The sequence below is a fragment of the Anoplopoma fimbria genome, chromosome 2, assembly GCF_027596085.1.
Source record: "Anoplopoma fimbria isolate UVic2021 breed Golden Eagle Sablefish chromosome 2, Afim_UVic_2022, whole genome shotgun sequence".
In the NCBI taxonomy this organism is placed as follows: Eukaryota; Metazoa; Chordata; class Actinopteri; order Perciformes; family Anoplopomatidae; genus Anoplopoma; species Anoplopoma fimbria.
Window position 1 is genome coordinate 7350063 of NC_072450.1, and position 20150 is coordinate 7370212.

General features: G+C 44.3%; 1 protein-coding gene across 1 annotated transcript in view; it reads right to left on the reverse strand.

The window, feature by feature from the left end:
* The window catches only part of neo1a (neogenin 1a), a 162519-nt gene that overhangs the window by 107231 nt on the left and 35138 nt on the right, over positions 1–20150 (reverse strand).

Below are 20150 nucleotides of genomic sequence, written 5' to 3' on the forward strand. Positions count from 1 at the left end.
AAAATGGGGGAGATGGGAGAACAGAGATGTTAGCCGGATGCTCTACACAGACACTTTGAAACGTTTAGACAACTTGGGCATGAGCGGCAAAGAGCAATAAGTCAAATGGAATCCTGTAAATGCTTTACAAAAGTATGTTTAAACTTGTTTTACGTTTCACTCAGCTGTAGAGGATTCAAGAGAAAGTTCTAAAATGCTGACCATCAATTACCTAAGCTGCATTTTGAGCCCAACCACATGACAAGTGAGTGCAAAAATCACATCTCTTAGGACGTCATCTGCCATCTTAATGGAACAATTTAAAAACCCATTCACACAAAATGTGCTGGTGGCTGAAAATGAAAGGACACACTGCAGGACTCCAAGCGACCCAAACACTCTATGAAATGCTTTTAAAGCAAAGCCTCTTTTTGTTCGCTCCGTCTTTTCAGCCACTGCGCCTCCAAACTATCCCAGAGACTCCGAGAGGCTTTTCATTATGAAACCACCAGCCCCGCTGGAATTGGACGAGACGAACTGACAAATTTAACCCAGTCTAGCCTCCCTGGCAAGTTAATATCACGTCTTGCTTTATTATAAGTAGAGAGCACAGCGAAGGAGTAAACACTTTGGAACGCTGTTGCCATTTCCGTCCTGGAGCATAAATGGTAGCATCGCACCGACATGGATAGTGCCAAAGTCAGAGTAAGTGCAATTGCTTTGCATTTGTCCTCATCCATTATTCAAGCGCTCACCACCCCAAAGAGTCACACAGTGGTATTGTTTAGATAAATAACACCAATTATCAGTTCTGCAGGGATCGAGGGGAGCTAGAAAAATAATTAAGAGGGTATGAAGGTATTTTAATAATGCAGCGAACGGAGTGAAATAAGTGGCAGAATGTTAAATGCAGTTTAAAATATGCCTGCTCTCTTCCAAGGAAATGGCACGTCTCCAGGGGCGAGCGAGAGCAGAAAGAGAGCAAGACAGAAAAAGAGAGATGCTGTGTCAATGGTTCGGCTATTTAAACTACTGGGAGGTAATTTCTCTACCTTGCGGCACAAAGTCCCTCGTGTGAGATGCAAAGGCGGAAGCGACGTAAAGCGCGGTCCATTACGGTGGCAATGTGGCTGCTGGTCCTCAGTGCACTTAGTTCTCTTGAAAGCACAAACAATTACAGCAAAATGCTGCAGAAAATGACTGGATTTAATAGATATTTTCCACTTTCCCATTGGGGAATAGCGGTAACATATCATTTCCAATTATGCTGTGCAATTGTCTTTGCACTTTCTTGATGGTGGATAAGATTAGAATAGAGGAAACTGAAAGAGTGGCCGCATTTTGTCTCAATGGACAGCGTTGGACCGTCGCCACTCTTACTGACGAATCAAGGGCAGATTGATTAGCCTTCACAGACGACAAAACAATGAGAAACATCATCTCTTAGCCGCCGTCTCACTTAAATCCCTCTTATAGCTGCTTCAGTGCCCTTTTTACAGAAGCTAAACTGTTTCAAACCTGATTTTACTGCAAGTAATGTGTGCAGCTACAGATGCAAGTAAAGCAACATTACAGGATATCAAACTTTATTAGATCTGCTGATGCAAAGACAGCACAAGTGCTCATACATACGATATTCTATTTTAAAAAAAAATCCCTCCAGGCAACAGTGGATATGAGATTCAAGTGAATAAAAAGCAGTGAGAGATAAGATGGTCCTTGTCCTGCGCCAGCACAACAGTAACTCTCAGCAGTAAGGGAGCAGTTTGAAATTCGACTGAAGTGAGCAGCTGGTTTCAGGGAATCGATAATTCAGAGCGATCTAGTGTACATATTGGGCAGAATGTGACAACGGCAGAAAAATGTATTTTACTGATGGTGCACATGACAGATGGAGAGAGACCAGAGAGGAGTAGCAGAGGGGGGAATGTGTCACTCCTGCAGACCAGAGGCACCATGGCACGCTTAATCATCCCTGCTTTACGCTGCTGGAGCAGTGGGTGTGTGGGTTGGACAGAGCTTACAGGCTGAAGCCTGGCTGCTGTCCAGTCAAAAGACCATCTTCAGCTGCTCTCTGAGGAAGAAACCGACTGGGCTTGAGGGTCCTGTAGCATCCTATCGGAGCCAAAACAGCCGCCTCTAGCAGCTTTTTATCCCCGTCGTAGGAGCAGTAGGGGAGGGCTTAGCTTCAGCTCAACTGTCAAACAAAATGGCGAACCATCTGTTTTTCACTTGCAGACACAACATCCGCTGTCAGCAGAGCAGGGAAGGGGGAAAGACAAGAACATGGGAATGGAGATGGAGGTAAACTGTGTAGTGTTGATGGCAGGCTAAGGTGCTGGTTTGTGCTCAGAAACTCTTGATGATCTCCACCTCAAATCATATCTCTATTACTCAGTGCCAGTTAAACTTAAACAAACACACATCCTAACAGACAAAGAAACAAAAGAACGATGCCCCTGGTAGTGACCGAAGTCCAAACTCCAATGACATGGTCAGGTAGGACAGTGGAATCAATGTTTGACACATCGCGTGAAGACTAAACAAATGTTTTGATGTTCAGTTGCCATAAAAGGCTTCCCAGAATAGATCCGGCCATGAAGCTTATCCTGGTTGCAACATCCTCTCCTTTATGCAACATAAGGGACTTTTATTTATTTCAAACTATCTCAAATTATTGTTTAAAAAGGAGATGTGATGTATGAGAGTACATACAAAAAAGAAATCTGATTATTTTGTCCCTTAGAAATAACAACAAAGTCAGAATATGAATACAGGCCTCCAAACTTTACCCATAAGCAGTTCCACCAAAGGAAGAGGCTGGAAAGTCATATCTGTGGTTAGTATTAAAAGGTTAACAAGCCAAACCTGTCTTTCCTGTATGAGAGTGAGGAAGACACGCAGGCAGCCTAAATGAGGATCCAAGGATCTCTACCTGCAGCGTTTTATTGAAATCAAACTCGTTAAAAAAAACAACTTTCAGGCCAAAGCCAAGAAAAAGTTTACTTTTGGCAGATAACAAGGTTGCGAGTAAAAATAAAAATTACAAATGAACACCTACGGAACGAGCCGTGTTCTCTTGATGTGTTCTGAAGGAGCGATTGAAAGCAAACTCAACAGAGCGCATGTTCCCATACGTCATTACAGTGCAGCGAAAGCATCCAACTGCACGATGCTGAAGCAGAGCGCTAATAATGAAAAGGAGCTGAAGTCAATTCTGCAACAACAGAGAACTCTGCCTCTGGTATGAGAAACTATTTGGTCTTGTTCTGAACTCATCAATAACATACACGGGGTCCATGTGACTGTAGGTAACGCCGAGTATAAAAATAATTAAGTCCCCCCTTTAAATGTTTCTTACAGTTGCAATGGAGAACACACACATCTTTATGGCAGAATTTATTAGCACTGAAACGGCTTTTAATAACACAGCTGCAGCGTTAAAGAAGGAAAGGGGGGGGTCAGAAACCACATTACAGTGTGGGAAGTCTAATCTATTCAGCCCCCCCCCCCCCCGTCTTTGAGAAACAGGAACCACCTCGCCGGGCAGCCGGTGAGAACGAGGGAGAGGAGAGCAAAGGGCTAGAAAATGAGGTTGTCTACTTGATAAGTATGGGCTGTTACTTCTGTCCCAAATCCACTTTGCTCAGCAGTCATAAAAGGTTTGGGAGCCCAGTTTAAGGTGGTGCCCTGATATGCTCTCTCTCTCTCTCTCTCTCTCTATCTCCCCGCAGTGTCTCCCTTGCTTTCAGATGAGAGAGACAGAATGGAGACCTGGAGTTTGTGCTGTGTTTCCCCATCAGGAGCCACTGGCTCACTGGCTCAGAGCCAGTGTTAAAAAGCATTTTTCAGATGTTACATGGCTCCCTGTCAAGGTGAGGCGGGTGTTAGGGAACTCAGGTAACATGTTCACAGAGTGCTTGTCAAGATATTTTTTTAAAACAACTCTGTCATGTCCTAAGTAACCACCAACCAAAAACCTGGGGATAACTCAACTTGTGGAAACGTGCTTTCTGTGACATCAATAAATGTATTTCACCAATGCAGTATGCGGTTTACAACGCCAACTCCCGCAGAAGAAGAATACGCAGTCGGCCTCTCATCGCGAGGTGTAATATCGAGCAACGGCAGTGAGGAGGAGCGGGTGAGGGTCTGCATTCCACACAAAGACCCCCTGTTCTGCTCGGCTCCGTCCTCCGTTCCTCCCTCATTGACCCGCCGCCTGAGAGGCAGCCTTATTGACTTCCCCTCCTTATTGAGCCGCTCTTGAGACAGAGCAGACCACTCTCAGAAACAGTCACATTTTCAACAACAGAGGCCCTTCTGTGGGGAGGAGGAAATCCTGCAGAGTAAACACACTTAGCGGACATGTACAACCATTGGAAAAAAAGGATAATCGCACTTTAAAAAGGCTAAATGGTAATATTTTCACTTATATATATATATATATATAGAATACAAATGGTGCACTCTTTGCTCCGTATTCCTGTTGAATATCTTGAGCCTTTATCATGAAACAACAAGCAAGAGAGTAGAAAAAAATCATCAATGACAGCATATCAAAGATGAATGGAAACCCTTCCACGCAGGTAAAGATAGAGGCGGGGGGGGGGCTGCCTCTCTGTTATTTCCATCTCCATCCCTCCGCTGTTTGTCCTTCCACCCTCAGCGTCAGGGTCGCTTTAATGACACTAATGGAAATGGTTGTCGTTGTCTCCGCCTCCCTCCCTCCCACACTCCACCCACACCCCCCATCATCTTTTCCTTCATCTCTATATATGCCTCGACTCCGTGTCTCTTTCTCTGGCAGAATCCTTCATCTTTCCCCATCTCTTCCAAAACTCCCGTCCAAAGCCCATCTGTCACCAAGAGAAACACCTCGGGGGAAATAACAATGATCTTGAGACCAAGTGTGAGGGGGACTAGGTGTCTTTAACAGATCAAGAGAAAGAGCTGCAGCTCACCTTCTTTTTCTTTTTTTTTCCTCGAGATATACCTATTTGAGAGGGGAAAGGGAAAATGTGTCCTTTTCTTTTCTCCTAATCAACGGTCTATTACAGAGGTCTCCTCAAGGATACAATTATAGAGTGGCTGCAAGTTGAGGCGGCTAGCTTACTTCCTTTCATTTTTGCTCAAATTGAAAAATTTGGGCACTTGACTTGAGATGAAGCAGAAAGGTGAATCTCCGAGTGGAGACACCTGTTTCATTACCAGGTAATAGAAAAGGAAGGAGAAGGAGAAGGGGGGGGCACACATTCATTAAGACCGATTAGTGTTTGCACTGCTGTGAAAGACATTTAGCTCTTGAAATTAGTCCTGGGAAATCTGAGAAACGACAAAATCCCAGACTGGAAGGATGAACATTAAAGGTAAATTAAAGGAGAAGAGTCACATTGATGAACTAAAGTAAAGGGGGAGGTTGGGTGACAGAAGAGTAAATCTCTTTTTCAGTTGGAGGCAGAACTTTGTCGAAGTTAATGTGGCCATTTCTTTGAAGAGTTGATGCCAGGAACAATGTCAGACTTGCCTGAGGGGGGTAGCCATGGCCCGGTATACCACAACCCGCTGATTCTGGTATTCTCAGCGTTCCCCGCAGCAGTTGATGAAATGAGGGGTTGAGGCCAAGCCGTAAAGGGACGGACAAACTGATTGGGGCGCCTAGTGCACACTGGCTGTCCTGCGCTGGCTCCCGCTCAACTGGCAGATTAAAAGAAAAAAGAAAAAAAGAAAAAAAAGGAGGAAAAGATCCAATTTTTTTTCAGCTCGCGGTTCTCTGTCATCCTGTCTGCTCGCTGCCTTTGTAAAACTCTGGAGGCCCGGGGAAAAACATGACAGGGTCACAGGCGGGGCGGGGTCGCTGCTACGCCATCAGCTTTGGTTTCACTGAATACTGCCAGAAAATCTCATTTCAATACAAACGTCCGTCTCTCTTTAATCAGATGAAGAAACGGATCCTACTCAAATGATTTGCCGGTTAATGGGATTAGCAAATTCTTTAAGTGCGTGAGTCCGGAAAAAATATCGAATTTAAACCACCGTGGCCAATGTGTTTTTCATTCTGGCTCCATGAGAGGGCATGGCACTCTCACCATTTAGTAATTGTATCATGCAATTGCATAACAGTAATTAATGAGTACGTAATCCCTCTTTACAAACATAAACACACACTGACCCCTATTTCCTGTTTTGCGGTTTAACGGTGTTTAGCTCACAATCCAAGACCACCTTGGAAACAGGACTCTCGCCGCACCTCCTACCATGGATCCACGTAAAGCCAGTTAAAACACTGAAAGTTTAAACTATAAACTGGTCGATGTGTAAGAGGAAAACAGCCAAGGCTTCGCTGTATTGGCTGTGGTTCAGACAAAAAAAAGGAATATGAAGATTTGTGATCATTATTTGATTTTGGTTCATGCATTTTAGGGACTAAAAGGTTCAATTAGCTTAAAGCAATGTTAAAATAATTGTTAGTTGAAGCACAAGGCTAAATGAGTACAATACTCTTTTGTCACTGGGCCCAGCTTCTGAAAGACACATTGCGCCCAATATATTCTAGCCCAAACTCATTTAAATTTTCTTTAAAAAGTCAAAATCCATGACTGAAGATTACAAGTAAAGGGATTGTTGGGTTTTTGCTGAATCGTACCCCTTTTCTTCTTAAACTGAGTCACTGAAAACCCATAGATTCCTTTTTTTTTATGATATTTCTCTGCACACTGTTTAAACAGCGTGCTGAATGTTGAGCTGAAAACTGGCTCCTCTGAACAGTAGGGAAATAGCTCTCCAACGCTGAATGATTCATGCTTTGCACTCATTAGTGTTGGCATTCATTTTTCATAAACGTTAAGAACAATTACACTTGGAACCCATGTTTCTCAAATATGCACATTTGTATTTCTTTGCCATGGCAGTGTATGTAAGCAGGACAGACATGTAATCAAAATGTGCCCTTAATTATGAAATTAGTGCAAACCTCGCTAATTAAACTTGATCCTACTGACACACAGTAATTGGGCTAAGCTAGGCTTCGGACTCTATTCAGCACACCATTATAACTGCATTAACAAATATGTATCCATGCATGTGTCCAACTGGAAAAATGCTACCACTAACCCTAAAGCAAACTATTAAATGTATGAATCAAAATGTTACCAAACAGGCCTCTTATTATACAAGACATAAACACTGATGTAAATAAATACATTGATTCCACTCATCGTGCAAAGAAAAAAAAAATGATACTGGTTAACATATTGCATTGTTTTGAGTATGGCTGAAAAATAAATACATGGATAGAGCAAAACAGGGAAAGTAGCAGTTGAAGAATAGGACAGAGCTTCAAACAGGCGAGACAGACAGGGGGGGGGGGGACCTCTCTCACCTCCCCTGGTTGTGATAATTAACCAGCACTGATTGAGGCTCAAATTCCCCCTCTTATCGGCCTCCCCAGGGGCCCAAACGTTGAAGGATTGGCCCACTGAGACGACAGCGACGCAGAGGAGCGTACTGTGAGAGCCGGTTCAGAGCCGGTGCGTGGGTACGCTGTGAGTGAGAACGTCGGAAAACACCGTCCTCGTGGTGAATAATTGGGAAAAGCAAAACAGCGAGAAACAACATATTTCTTGGGCTAAATGGGTACCCGAAGAGCCGCCAGACTAAAAGGTTAAAACCATCACTTAATGTCAGGATTTGAGAATTGGGCTAACCTTTTCTGGCTGTTCGAGAAAGCCTACTAAAAATCTCACTGTGGTGAAAAGAGGCCATTATCTGCCGCTTTTTTGAGTGAGTTGCTCTTTAAATCGAACTCGCAAGGAACCCATCAGGTGCCGAGACAGACTATGCACTTAAAGTACTGCTAGGAAGAAAAAAAAAAAAAAACACTGTTCAGTTTTAGTAAGTTCTGCCATGCTTGAGTTATCTGATACGGTCGTAAAAATCAGCGATCAGTGAGCAAACGTGGCCAGGAAGTAGTTGACATACTGGGCAGATTGAGCCCAGTTCCTGCTTTCTCCATGAACAACACCAGATGAGATAGTCATCTGAGACGGGAAAGCACATTCATCTTGCCACCCACCGGCTCCACCCCCACCAACACTGATACTAAAGGAAAACCATGTGGCTGTAACGAGATATCCTATAGATTTTTTTAATGAAACATAATATTACATTCTCTTGCCCCTGGTTTTTATTTTCATTTTGCTATCACACTCACTCACACACACACACACACACACACACACACACACACACACACACACACACACACACACACACACACACACACACACACACACACACACACACACACACACACACACACAGAGAGAGAGAGGAAGATAAAATCAATATAATCCAGTATGTCTTTCAAAGTCAAACACCCGGCAATTTATCAGCATTGGATTTCAAAGTCTTGGATCTTTTGGCCTATTTCGTCCTTGACTGCTGTCATTTTGTTAATCGCAAGAGAGAAGAATTGAAAAATGGGGGTTTGCCTACAGTACAATTTCCCCTCACAGGGAGGCAACAGTTTAGTGCAGCATCTGGTACGGAGAGCCGGGGATGAAAGCGCGGCGAACATCGGAACGGGTCTAGTAGAGGTCACATCCAGCCGTTGGGTTGATCACAGTCTCTGGCTCAGACTCCTTTGAGCGGTCAAGTGTGGCCAATCTGCCTCCGATAAGCTCGCTGCCAATTACCAACCCCAGACACAAAAACATTTCAGACTATCTCAATTTCCCCCCCCGCTTGTTAAGATAAGCATCTGCTTGTAAATTCTGATAATTACAACGAGAAAAGCTGAGTCAATCCCCGATAAACATTAACAGACTATTACACTGACCAACTGTTCTCGTGTGAACATAGATGATTGAATTAGTTTTCTCTAAAAAATTAAAAAAAAAAAAAAAAAAGTAAAAAGAAATCCATAAAGTTTTGACATGGTCTCCAATTTGTGCCTTAAGACTCAACAACAGAGTTTCTTTCTGCACAATAACCCCGTCATTCTGCTCCGTCTACCCTGAAACAGACTTATAGAAGCAGTATTCTCTCTCCCTCTATATATATATATATATCTATATATCTCTATATATCTATATATAGAGATATATCTATCTATCTATCTATCTATCTATCTATCTATCTGCCGGACTTCCCATCCTTTGCTCTTTTCACAGTGAGTTGTATGTGGCATCAAAGCGGTTGGCGAGGAGGTGCTGTAAAGGAGCAGCCAGTCGCAGCATGTTCGCACCGATTTGGAGGAAACCATTTAACACAGGAGCACGGGAGAGATCAAAGCCTTCCAGCCAACACTGGGAGGGAGACTCAATTACTATTTTTCTTGAAACCGGATGTTACCTCTCTCTCAAAAAAAAAAAAAAAAAAAAAAAAAAAAAAAAAAAAGACAGACCTTAAAATGACTTTGGTTAAAAATATCCAGGGCAACTTGTATCTGAAGAAAGAAACAGTAATAGCGGCGTGGTTAAGTGTGGTGACAGGGGTTAAGTGTTGCACCAGGGGGCATGGCTAGATTACAAAAAAAATGAAGAAGCTGTGTGAGGCATAAAGGGAGGTCTCTTAGATATTATTAGTGTACAAGACTGTCAAGCTCCCTTTGAAGTCATGAAAGCATCTTTCTTTTTTTTTTCTGGAGAGAAGCACTTTATTTGAACAAGAATGCCCTTATATCACCTCCAACTTCCAAGCCTGGTCAATTCCACGGTCAGTCCTCAGATGTTTCAAAGCAGGAATATCTTGAAACCACAACAAACTAATTATTGTACAAAGAAAAGTGGATTCACCAAGGCAGCAAAGTGGACTAAAAGACACACTCCTGTATTTGAAATGTTTACTTTACTTCCAATTTAGAGTTTGATTTCTAACCTATTTTTCTGTTCAGGCTTCCTGTCAATTTTCATGTTTCAATTTTCAATACATGACAAGGCAGAGAAGGACATTAAAAATAATCTTGGATGAGTAGAAAGGACATTTTCTACTCACTGTAGTAAGTGCAGGAATGATGGATCTACCTGGACCTACCTCTGTTCAACCACAGAACTAACCAGTGTAGTACCAATATTTATTATGCATCTGGAGAGGGCTGACTGTTTGTTGTTTGGAAGACAGGCAGCAATGGTTTAAAGTTAGTGCAGAAAACTTGCAAAGTGCAGAGTTGAGCCTACATTCTTTGGTTGATCTCCTTTTTTCCCCTACTTTCATACCTCTGGGACCCTCTCGCCGTTTCATTCAGCGGGTCTCCCTTATCGAGCATTCATTTTCAACCAGCTCGTCCGCTCCTGTTCAACCATAACACTTCTTTGTTTGCACCTTTTGTTCCACTGCAACCAGCCGATTCTCTTCTTCGCGCTCAAACACCCGAGTGTGAGGCCTCTGCCCGTCTCCAAGGTGTGCAACTATAACAAAAGGGAGCTAGGGGAGGATGTCGCGGCGCTGGTGGCACGAATGGGAGGTGAAGTACGGCATGCATACGATCCGTTAAAGAATCACAACATCGCCGCACATCCTCACGGAAATCTGCATTCTTGGTCACTGATTGGACTGATTTGGACATAAAGACATGCCTGTGACCTGTGTTTTACGCCGCAGCACAAAAGTGGGTTTCTTTCTTTTTTTTTCCCGCCCAGCAGAGGCTGAACACTCATTACGTAGTAGCGCTTATCTCTGCTCTCAGTCCCGACGGCTGGAGCTGCCCGAGCTGTTGCGGATGCTAATGTGGATCATATTGCAGGTGAGGACGAGGTGCAGTGAAGTGGCAACAAGACAGAGTGATGGGGTTTTTTGTTGTGCAAGACATCAGGAAAAAAAAAAAAATCCAGCAGGACAAAAACAAGGTGAATGTCACTCACTGAGCCTGTGTGTGCATCTCAAAGAGAGAGAGAGAGAGGGAGAGATAGAGAGAGAAAAAATGTCTCATTTGTTTACAAGGAGAATTATAGCTTTGTGGCCTCAATCAGTCTGGCTTAGATAAGAGCAGAATGGAAAAAGAGCCTTGCGTCCCAGCAGGCACAAAAGAACGGAGTGACTCAATCACAATGGGTATCATTTCTCACTGTCCAATCATTTTTCTGACAATATCACGGGTATAGAATGTGAGGCGAGGGTCTATTCAAAAGCCTGTACTATCTGAATTTACAGACAAAATGTTTCTGATGACATGATATTAAAAAGGATGAAAGCAGCAAATGAGTTCCGCTGAAAATGTCACCTTGTCCTTTTTTAACCGGCAAACCCGGACTGTAACGTCTGTAAGTTTCACAAACCACCTGTAACTGTTAGTGTGGTTCTGATAGCGATACCAGTATCAGAAATGCCTCTGGTACAGCCTCAAATGCTGGATCTGGTAACGCCGAGTACACACATCTATGCACCAATTTAATAACATGATATAATATCATATATCAGCTCATTCACGAAACGCAGGAAAAACATCAACACGCGTCACTTGCTACCCAAGTTCGTGCAAATTAGTACTACAACTCTGGTGCATCCTATTCATTTCATGATAATGCCACATTGTTAACAATAAATCTGTGTTTAAATTCCGGAGCTAAAAAACAGAGCTTACAGCTGTTAACCGAGGTCTATTGAGTTACATTATGATGCGTTCAGGCTCCATTCAGTAGAAGTGAGTCTTGAGCCAAGGTAGGGCTGGGCAATAAAGCCAACATCCTATGTAACGATGTAGGTCATTTCATATCTTATTAACGATATATATCATAACATATCAGGATAAAGTATGTTTTTTTATTTATTCTAAGTCCATATGAAATCAACACACGGTTTTGTATACTATTGTGTAAATTCATACGTTCTGTGTTTTTTTTCTGATTTAATCAAGAACGTTAAATAAAAAATAATCAGATTATTTATGTGCTTGTTATTATCCATTTAGACAATGTAATTGTGTACCGAGATAACTTGATATAAGATTTCATCACCATATGATTCAATTGAAAGTAAACGCATTACCATATTGACTTATTGCTGGAACCTGGGCGAAGGTAAAATCATAACATTATCATGATGAGTTCAAATGCAATCTTGTAAACTTTCAATCTCAAGTTCAAGAATATAAAATCGGGAAGGAAAAAAATAAAAATGGTATCTGAACATCTCTAGTAGCTGCTTTGGATATATTAACAGCTTCACCATGCTGCCTTCTGGCAGCCATGCGTTTGTGTTTGAGGACTTCTGAATTATAGCAACAGAGAGACATTGCTTGATTCCTCGGTGGTGGCTCATTTGTCTGCAGCAATTACACCGTATTATCAGCATCAATTTGGCAGTCGTCTGCTGACAAAACACTGCTATCTGTGCAACTGCTGGTGCGTCTCAGCGTCATCGAGTTAGATAGATGAATCCCATTTCCCGTACACTGATAGATTGTATCATAGCTCCGGCGTGTGATGTGATTACTGTGTGTGTGTGTGTGTGTGTGTGTGTGTGTGTGTGTGTGTGTGTGTGTGTGTGTGTGTGTGTGTGTGTGTGTGTGTGTGTGTGTGTGTATGAACAACCACCACAAAGCAAGAGATTTAGCCCATCAAAGGGACCCCCCACCCCCCACCCCAGCCTCCCACCTTTCTGTCCTCATGCATCTGTCCCTCTCTGCAATAAAAACACAGGAAGCAGAGACCATGAGCACTTGACACGGACTTGTCCTGTGGCAGATCTGATCAGAGGGCAGCTGAAAATCCCCCCGCCCACCAGCCAAGGTGTGTAAACAGTCGGCCGCTGAGCACGGCCCGGCTTGTGTGCATGTGTTTACAGTATATCGTAAACAAGGGTAATCTCCTCCAGAGCAATCTGGTCCGAGTTACCACCCCCCCCCTTACCCGTCCTCGCTTCGGAATCAAACGGCAATACCGATCAGCCATGGGCGAACATTTCATCACTACTGGCTCGAATGTGGCAGTCAAATCTGCTTACTGGTCTGCATATTAAGCTCTCTTATCAGTGAGGCTGGTATCAAAAGGAGCGTCAATAAAAGATGAGGGGATTATGTATTTAATATGCTACATATAGTTTACGCGGTATAGGAGCCATAAATTATTCACTGGGTAGGTATTAGATAGGGGGCCCCGCGTAGCGCTGAAGCAACACTTTCCCGTCATGCTGAAGCTCTTCTTGACAGTCTCCTCCCAGACCAAAATCAGCTGTGAAAACTTGAAGTTGTGATGAATAATTGTGTTTTCGTCTCGAGATATTGACCCACTCAGCGCTCACAAACTACAGCACATCCCTCCCCCTGAACAATAGTGTTCCTCAATGATTTCTTCCTTACAGTCCTGATGTATAATGAGGTATGAGTCTCCGCGACTGTCTGTCTGTCTGTCTGTCTGTCTGTGTGTCTGGCTGTCTGTGTGTGTGTATCCACGTCTCAGGCAAGCCAAGCTGTTGAGTAAATAAGTGGCTGAGTGGCAGCAGCTGATGAGCAGTAATGATTTGTGTGCAGTGCCGTCTTTCCCCCCCCTCGAGGGTTTCATGCACACACCCACCGCCAACCCACCTAAACAGCAGGCCAAGGCGAGAGCTGCAACCAGAGGGGCACTCTGGCCCTGAACCCATCTAATCCTCGACACAAGAATAAGGCCCCAGTGAGTGTGTGTGTGCCTGCCTGTGTGTGTGTGTGTGTGTGTGTGTGTGTGTGTGTGTGTGTGTGTGTGTGTGTGTGTGTGTGTGTGTGTGTGTGTGTGTGTTTTCATGGAGCATGCAGCAGCACCCCATGAATGTATAAATATACAAGTAGCTGCTGTCCCCAGTCTGCTTCAGTGTGTGTGTGTGTGTGTGTGTGTGTGTGTGTGTGTGTGTGTGTGTGTGTGTGTGTGTGTGTGTGTGTGTGTGTGTGTGTGTATGCTAGGCTGACTGGAGGTTAACTAAAAGAACACATCTGATGAGGCTTATTTGTTAGCTACAGCGACTAGCACAGATAAGCCGTACACTACACTAAAAAAAAAGATAATAATTGTAAATATAATGATGTTAAATTTAAGGGTAAAGTTTGCGCGCAGCTGTTGGATCTTGTAGGCTTCACGGTTAAAAGCAAACAGAGAGTCAATTTACATCCAGACTGCAGCCACTTGCAGCCTTAATCTTTCCTGATCAAACAATTTACCGTCTTGGCTTGCTGGCTGGCTGGGGGGAGGGGGGGAGGGGGAGGAGAGAGCCACGTCGAGAGTACGTGAGACTTTAAGCTCTGGGAAAACAAAAAAATACTATTAAGTCACCACAAATACTTTTTTTCCTGTTTAATAGCCTCTCTCATCCAGAGTGCTTCTCGCCGGGTTCCCTTGTCCGCTCCATCACGTCTGAGTGTTTAGTTAAATTATTAATGCCGCCCTCGCCGGCTGCAGGTTAGCCAAAAGGCCGGGCGGTAGAACGCAGTGTGCCGAGGCCACTTCAGCCCTTGTTTACACGCTGGTGGGGATTGTGATTGAGTGTTCACCTGCTAATCGCCCACAGTGATGTCAGTTGTGCTGACAGGGTTGCTATGGATTTACTTGTATACCCGGAGCATTTAATATACATGCATCTCATGCATTTGAAAACACAATACAGGCGTAAATCCACATGTGGCGTGCACCCAAGTGGATTGGAAATTCATGGCCGTGGCTCGCAGAGGTTCTGTGATAAAAAAAAAGAGAAAAATAACAACAACCAAGCACTGCAGGAAAGCTGGATGTGCACACGCTGTGGCAGCAGCTGTGGTGCAGCGATACTGGGAGCGGTCTGCCCACTGGAATTAGCTCAGAACATAGAGCGTGATTATCTTCACGGGCAGGTAGCAGCTCCGCTCTACGCTGCTGCTTTGGGTTCGCTCAGACAAAAGTAAACAAAAAGAAAAATGAAGATGTTGGTGGTTTAGGAAGAAATGAAGTGATGCTAAGGAGATGTCCACCAGCGCAGCTTTATTACAATCTAGTTTTCTGTGGCTACGCTTGGTCAAACCTTTTTGCTTTAAAAATGTTTCTACGTTCTCCACAGGCTGATCTAAACCAAGATTTCATTTAGCAGAAATAGAGAACATGTGTTATACTGAAGCTCACATGCAGCCAACACAAATACTACAGAGAAAAACAGGGGATTACAATATTTGGAAACAGTTTAAATAAGCTGTGAGAGTTAAGAGTTATGCATCACCTCTGTGCAGGCGAGAGCTCCATGCTACACTCGCACACACACACACCAAAAAAAAGAAAGAATGTAAAATGGGTGGAAAAGCGGATTTTAATGGCGTTATTCGACTCCTGACAGGACTCTGGGTTGACTCCAGCTCTGCCTTTGATGGGTGGTGGGGATCCAGGGGGCACCTTTGTTCAAGCGTTTACGCTCTGGCACTTTAGAGAAAAGTGAAACTATGAGGGTGATTAGGCAAAGGCAGCGCGCGTGTGTGTGTGTGTGTGTGTGTGTGTGTGTGTGTGTGTGTGTGTGTGTGTGTGTGTGTGTGTGTGTGTGAGTTGTGTGTAAGTGTTGTACGACGGGGAGGGCGGGGGCCGTCGGGGACTAGTTTTATCCAGATCCATTTGGTTTCCTGTCATGAGCATAGACAGCACAAAGGGCTAATAGAAGCCCGGCTCTGACGGGGGATTATGGTAATCGGCACCTTAGCAAAACGGAGCAAAAGCTAACAGTCATCGCTGTTACACCCCCCCCTACGCACAAACTTCATTACAACAGTGTGCGGAAAAATTGAAAAACCTCTAAGTAACGCAGACAAATCTTCACAAACATCACCTGAAGGCATGAAGTTGTTTTGTCGGCTTCCTGCTCTCTTCAACTGCCTCGGAGCTCGTCACATTTTCTGTCATATGAACCTGTTTGCGCACACGCCTCTGGGACCTGGATAATTAGCTCTGACGTTCAATCTATTTTAGGGACTAGCCAAAGCGCTGGCAACTGTGCGCCATCACTGCTTAATACTGTACATGAAAGGCCTGACTGAATGATGAATCCATCCATTAGCGTGGGGCTTCTGGAGTGTTACAAGACGCCCGGGCTCCGTTTTCTCCTTCTCTTTCGGCGCTCGTCGGGAGGGAGGGAGGAGCGGCTGTCGTGTTGAAAGGCAGGGGTGATAATTGGTCCTGGCTCTTTTGATGTTCAGACAACGCCATAATCCGTCCTAATCATATTAAAAAGGGACCCTGCTTGGCCAGCAAGGGCCATCCAGCTATGGCCAAGATATAGGTAATGCTCCTTGGCTTCAGTCTGACCACGTAGGAAGAAGCAACGAGCGGGCCCCCTCTAATTGATTGTGATTAAGAAGAAAATTGCCCCGTGGTTGCTTTTAATGCCCACATTACCCACAGGTGCATTGTGTTCATGTCTGACATCGTCTCACTGTTAACCTTCCAGCGTTTTATTCTTTGAATCCTGGCGAGAAAAAGCAAATCAAAGGGCGGGCATCAATGGTAGATGTTGAAAAGGCTTAATGAAAAGGTTCAAAAGAGTCCTCAGAAGTGTGCAGCTTGTCATGTCAGCAGGAGGACACAAAGGACGGAGACGGGCCAATGAGGCCGTCTGGGACCGCGGGCCCACACCCCGGGGTGCCCCTGCAGATGATCCCACTGGGGAGGCCAATATGGCATTTTCCTGCCGGCACCCTGGAGCTCGGCAGCGGGCGCGGTGTAGGAGGCGTTGGGGGGGGGGGGGGGATTTTCCTATTGATTTTCACAGCAGTCAAATCTTACAAATTAGCGGTTCGTCCCAGTTTTTTTCTGAGAGCAAATTACCACTTGCAATTATGTTCCATCAGCTCACAAGGGGGAGAAACATCTAACTGGCTCGGTACATGTAGTTAGCAGACATGTCAAGTAAACAAATTTGGACACCTGGAAGGGATTTAGACATCGCAAACGCTTGCTTCATCAGCTGTTTGAAAAACTGAAACGGTACAATACATCAACTATGAAATGCATTTCTTTTTTTTTTTGAATTATGTCCACATTGGGTACAGAGGCTGTATAAGGAATACTGCTGAACAAGGCTCAGGCACAGTGGTGTTAATCCCCCAGCAGCCCTAGCATGTCCCTTAACAGTGAAGCATGCAAATCCCAACACACACTACACACACCACACACACACACACACACACACACGGTGAGAAACGAATGCTCTCGACCACGTTCAGTACAAATGCTGTCAGACAATCAAGCAGCAAAGTCTACTTTTCCTCTTGTGTTCTTCATCTGAAGTTGGGCAGAAGCAGACACATACACAATGCAGACTTCATGTCTTGACATCTTTGTTTTTGGTAGCGGCGGTATCCACCAGCAAGCATTACGCCGTCAGTGGAGTGACTGTCTGTTAAGAGTCTGGTAGAACGGGCGCAAAGAGATGCTCCGTCTCCGTCTCCCCATCTCTCTGATCTCATGCAGGCTAACATGTTTCTAGCGGCGTGGTATTACTGTTCAATGGTTTCTTGTGTGATTTAGCACCTGGCTTCATGCTCCAATCAGCATCACAACAGAGCTGCTAAAAATAGCCATTTCTCTTCATCTGAAAGGATCCAGAAAACTACCAGGAGACGTTCAGTGTAGATATTGCAGGAGTAATTCTCTAAACAGCAAATTGTATTATTTACTGTTATTTAAGAGCTGGATGCCTATAAATACAAATATACTGTTTATTACGTGTCTCTAATTCAGCCATAAAGTGCCTCTGTAACGGCCTCACGGCTGTATAATACATCCGACATGAAAAGTGGTTTCGATGTATCTGATACGTCATATTCACTTGCATTTAATTCAGAAAAAAAACAAAACAGTAACAGTAAATCCTCGCATGGCCGTGAAAAGACAAGAATCCGTACATGGTCTGAGCTTTGAGCATCTTTGTTTTGTAATTCAATGATGGGGAATACGTTGAATGTATTAAGATAATAAGGATTTATAATATAATGCTATTAATTATGAGATTCTAATTAATTTACAGACAACATTTTAATTACCCATAGATTAGCTTGTAATTCGCATGGGCATTGTCAGCCTCTTTTTAAATCAACTACGGCACCCACTTTGCCGTGATCCCCAATTTAATCTTCCAATCAGACCGGCCCGGTTTGTAAATGTGTGTGTGTGTGTGTGTGTGTGTGTGTGTGTGTGTGTGTGTGTGTGTGTGTGTGTGTGTGTGTGTGTGCTCAGAGTAGGAGCTCAGAGGACGGTGGGGGGACGGGACGGGTGGGGGGAGTGGTGCTCTGGCATTGTTGTAGGAATCAAATAGCGTTGCCATGGCGACACTCTGGCAGTAGCAGCCTCTTTGCAGTAACCAGAGAGTAAAGACCCCCAGGGACCCCCTCACCTCCCCTCCCTCCCCTCACCCCTCTAGCCTCCAGCACGTTTGTGTGGAGGGGTCGCGGGGATCCAGCTGGGGGTGTCTGGCATCGGGCGAAGGCGGCGTCCCCCTTTTTGAACAAACATGCACAAGCAACCGAGAGACCCCTCTCGAAAAGAAACAAATAAACGAGTTGCAATTTTCATCTCCGAGTTCGCCTTCAAACAACAGCGTCCAACACAATGAGCCAAGGCGAGAGCTGGAGCCTGTTGATAGACATTTTGGAGAGCTAGAGGACGGAGAGCTGGGGGGAGGAGGGGGAGGGGGAGGAGCCACACTCCCGACTGTTCGAGCGCAAAATATCTCGCTCCAATCACTCTCGCACCAACCCCCCCCTCCCCCCCCCTCCTCTGCCTAACACAGGTGGGTATTGTCTGCAGCGTGGGCGCCCCTGGCAGCCGGCCAGCTCGGCTCAGTCCCTGGGCTAGTCCCGCTTCAGTCGACTGGCTGCACGGGTCCGCCATGGCAGAACCAAGCGCTCCCTCCATAAGCAGCTCTTAACTGTTGCCTTTCCATCGGGGCAACACTTTCAGGCTTGACCTGAACATTTGCACTCGGGTCAGGATTAGAAAAGGGGCTTCCCACGTTGATGTTGTTGTTAAAACAAATCTTTCAACGTGTTTTACAAAGAAAAACGAACACCGTCGAAAGCACACTTGTAACTTTTGGAAATAATCATAACTCTACATGCACGATTACATTTTTCACAATGTCCCCACAGTGGAATTTCCTCAACTGTAAAGTGTTTTCCTTAGAGACCTGTACGCTGCCTGGTTACCTGGGCAGACTTTCATGCTCCCCATGGAGTCCTGCTGGATCTTTTGATTCACCAGACTGCAGAGAGAACTCTTCAATGCCCCCCTTTGTTCTCTTGTGGCAATGTCAGGTCAGTTAGAATAAGGAGACCAACGCTCAGCAAAGGAGAATGTAGGGAAGGTGGAACAAAACAAAGCTAGACGAAACAGGTCACGCATTAACCAGTTAGAAGAAGACAGCTTTTTCTACTTTGTGGAAACTGCACATATGACCATAAAAAAGCAAGTTTAAGCAGCAAAAATGAATAGATCATATTAAAAAAAAATATTTGGATGAATTCTTTTAATCTAGAATTGTATTTTTGAACCAGTGCAATATGGAAAGAGCAAAACTATGCATGTGGGAGGATTGTGTTTATGTCAAAGAGAGCCACAAGTTAATGAAATGAGGTCAGAGGTGCAGTGAAGCGTCCCGTGGACCTCCATGTGTCAGTGAGGACACAGAGATGCATGTGTGACTATGCTAACAAGCAATATGAAAATAAAAAAGGCTTCTGTCTGCTACAGCACAATCGCTCTAATTGCACACTTCCCTTGTCATTTTGAGGATGTTTGCTGAAAGCTGTTGGTGTGGCGTTTGCGTGAGCGCCTAATAGTCGCTTCTGAGATAAAGACGGTTATTGCTTCAGCTAATGAGGATCATTTCTGTGCAACAGTTTTCAGCATTAAAAAAAAACAACAATAATTCTCGATTACAAATCAGTCTGTTGAATGATAGACAAGTCAAGCAATTTTTAAATAATTTGTACTAGGTAAATTACAGTAATTATACTGGAAGCATGATAGAATGTTTATAAAAGGCTAATATGGAGGTAGAAAATGTACAAACATCACTCACTGATCCCAGCAAATCAACTCTTAACAACGCAGGGAAACATAGACGGGCGTCAAAGGACCTCACCGCTGATTTATTACTGAACCCAGAGACCTGCATGCTGCAGCTCAGGAGCCGCAGGGCCTTTGTACACAGAGGTTATTGATGGAGGAATTGATTAGCTGTCAAATTTAAACGTA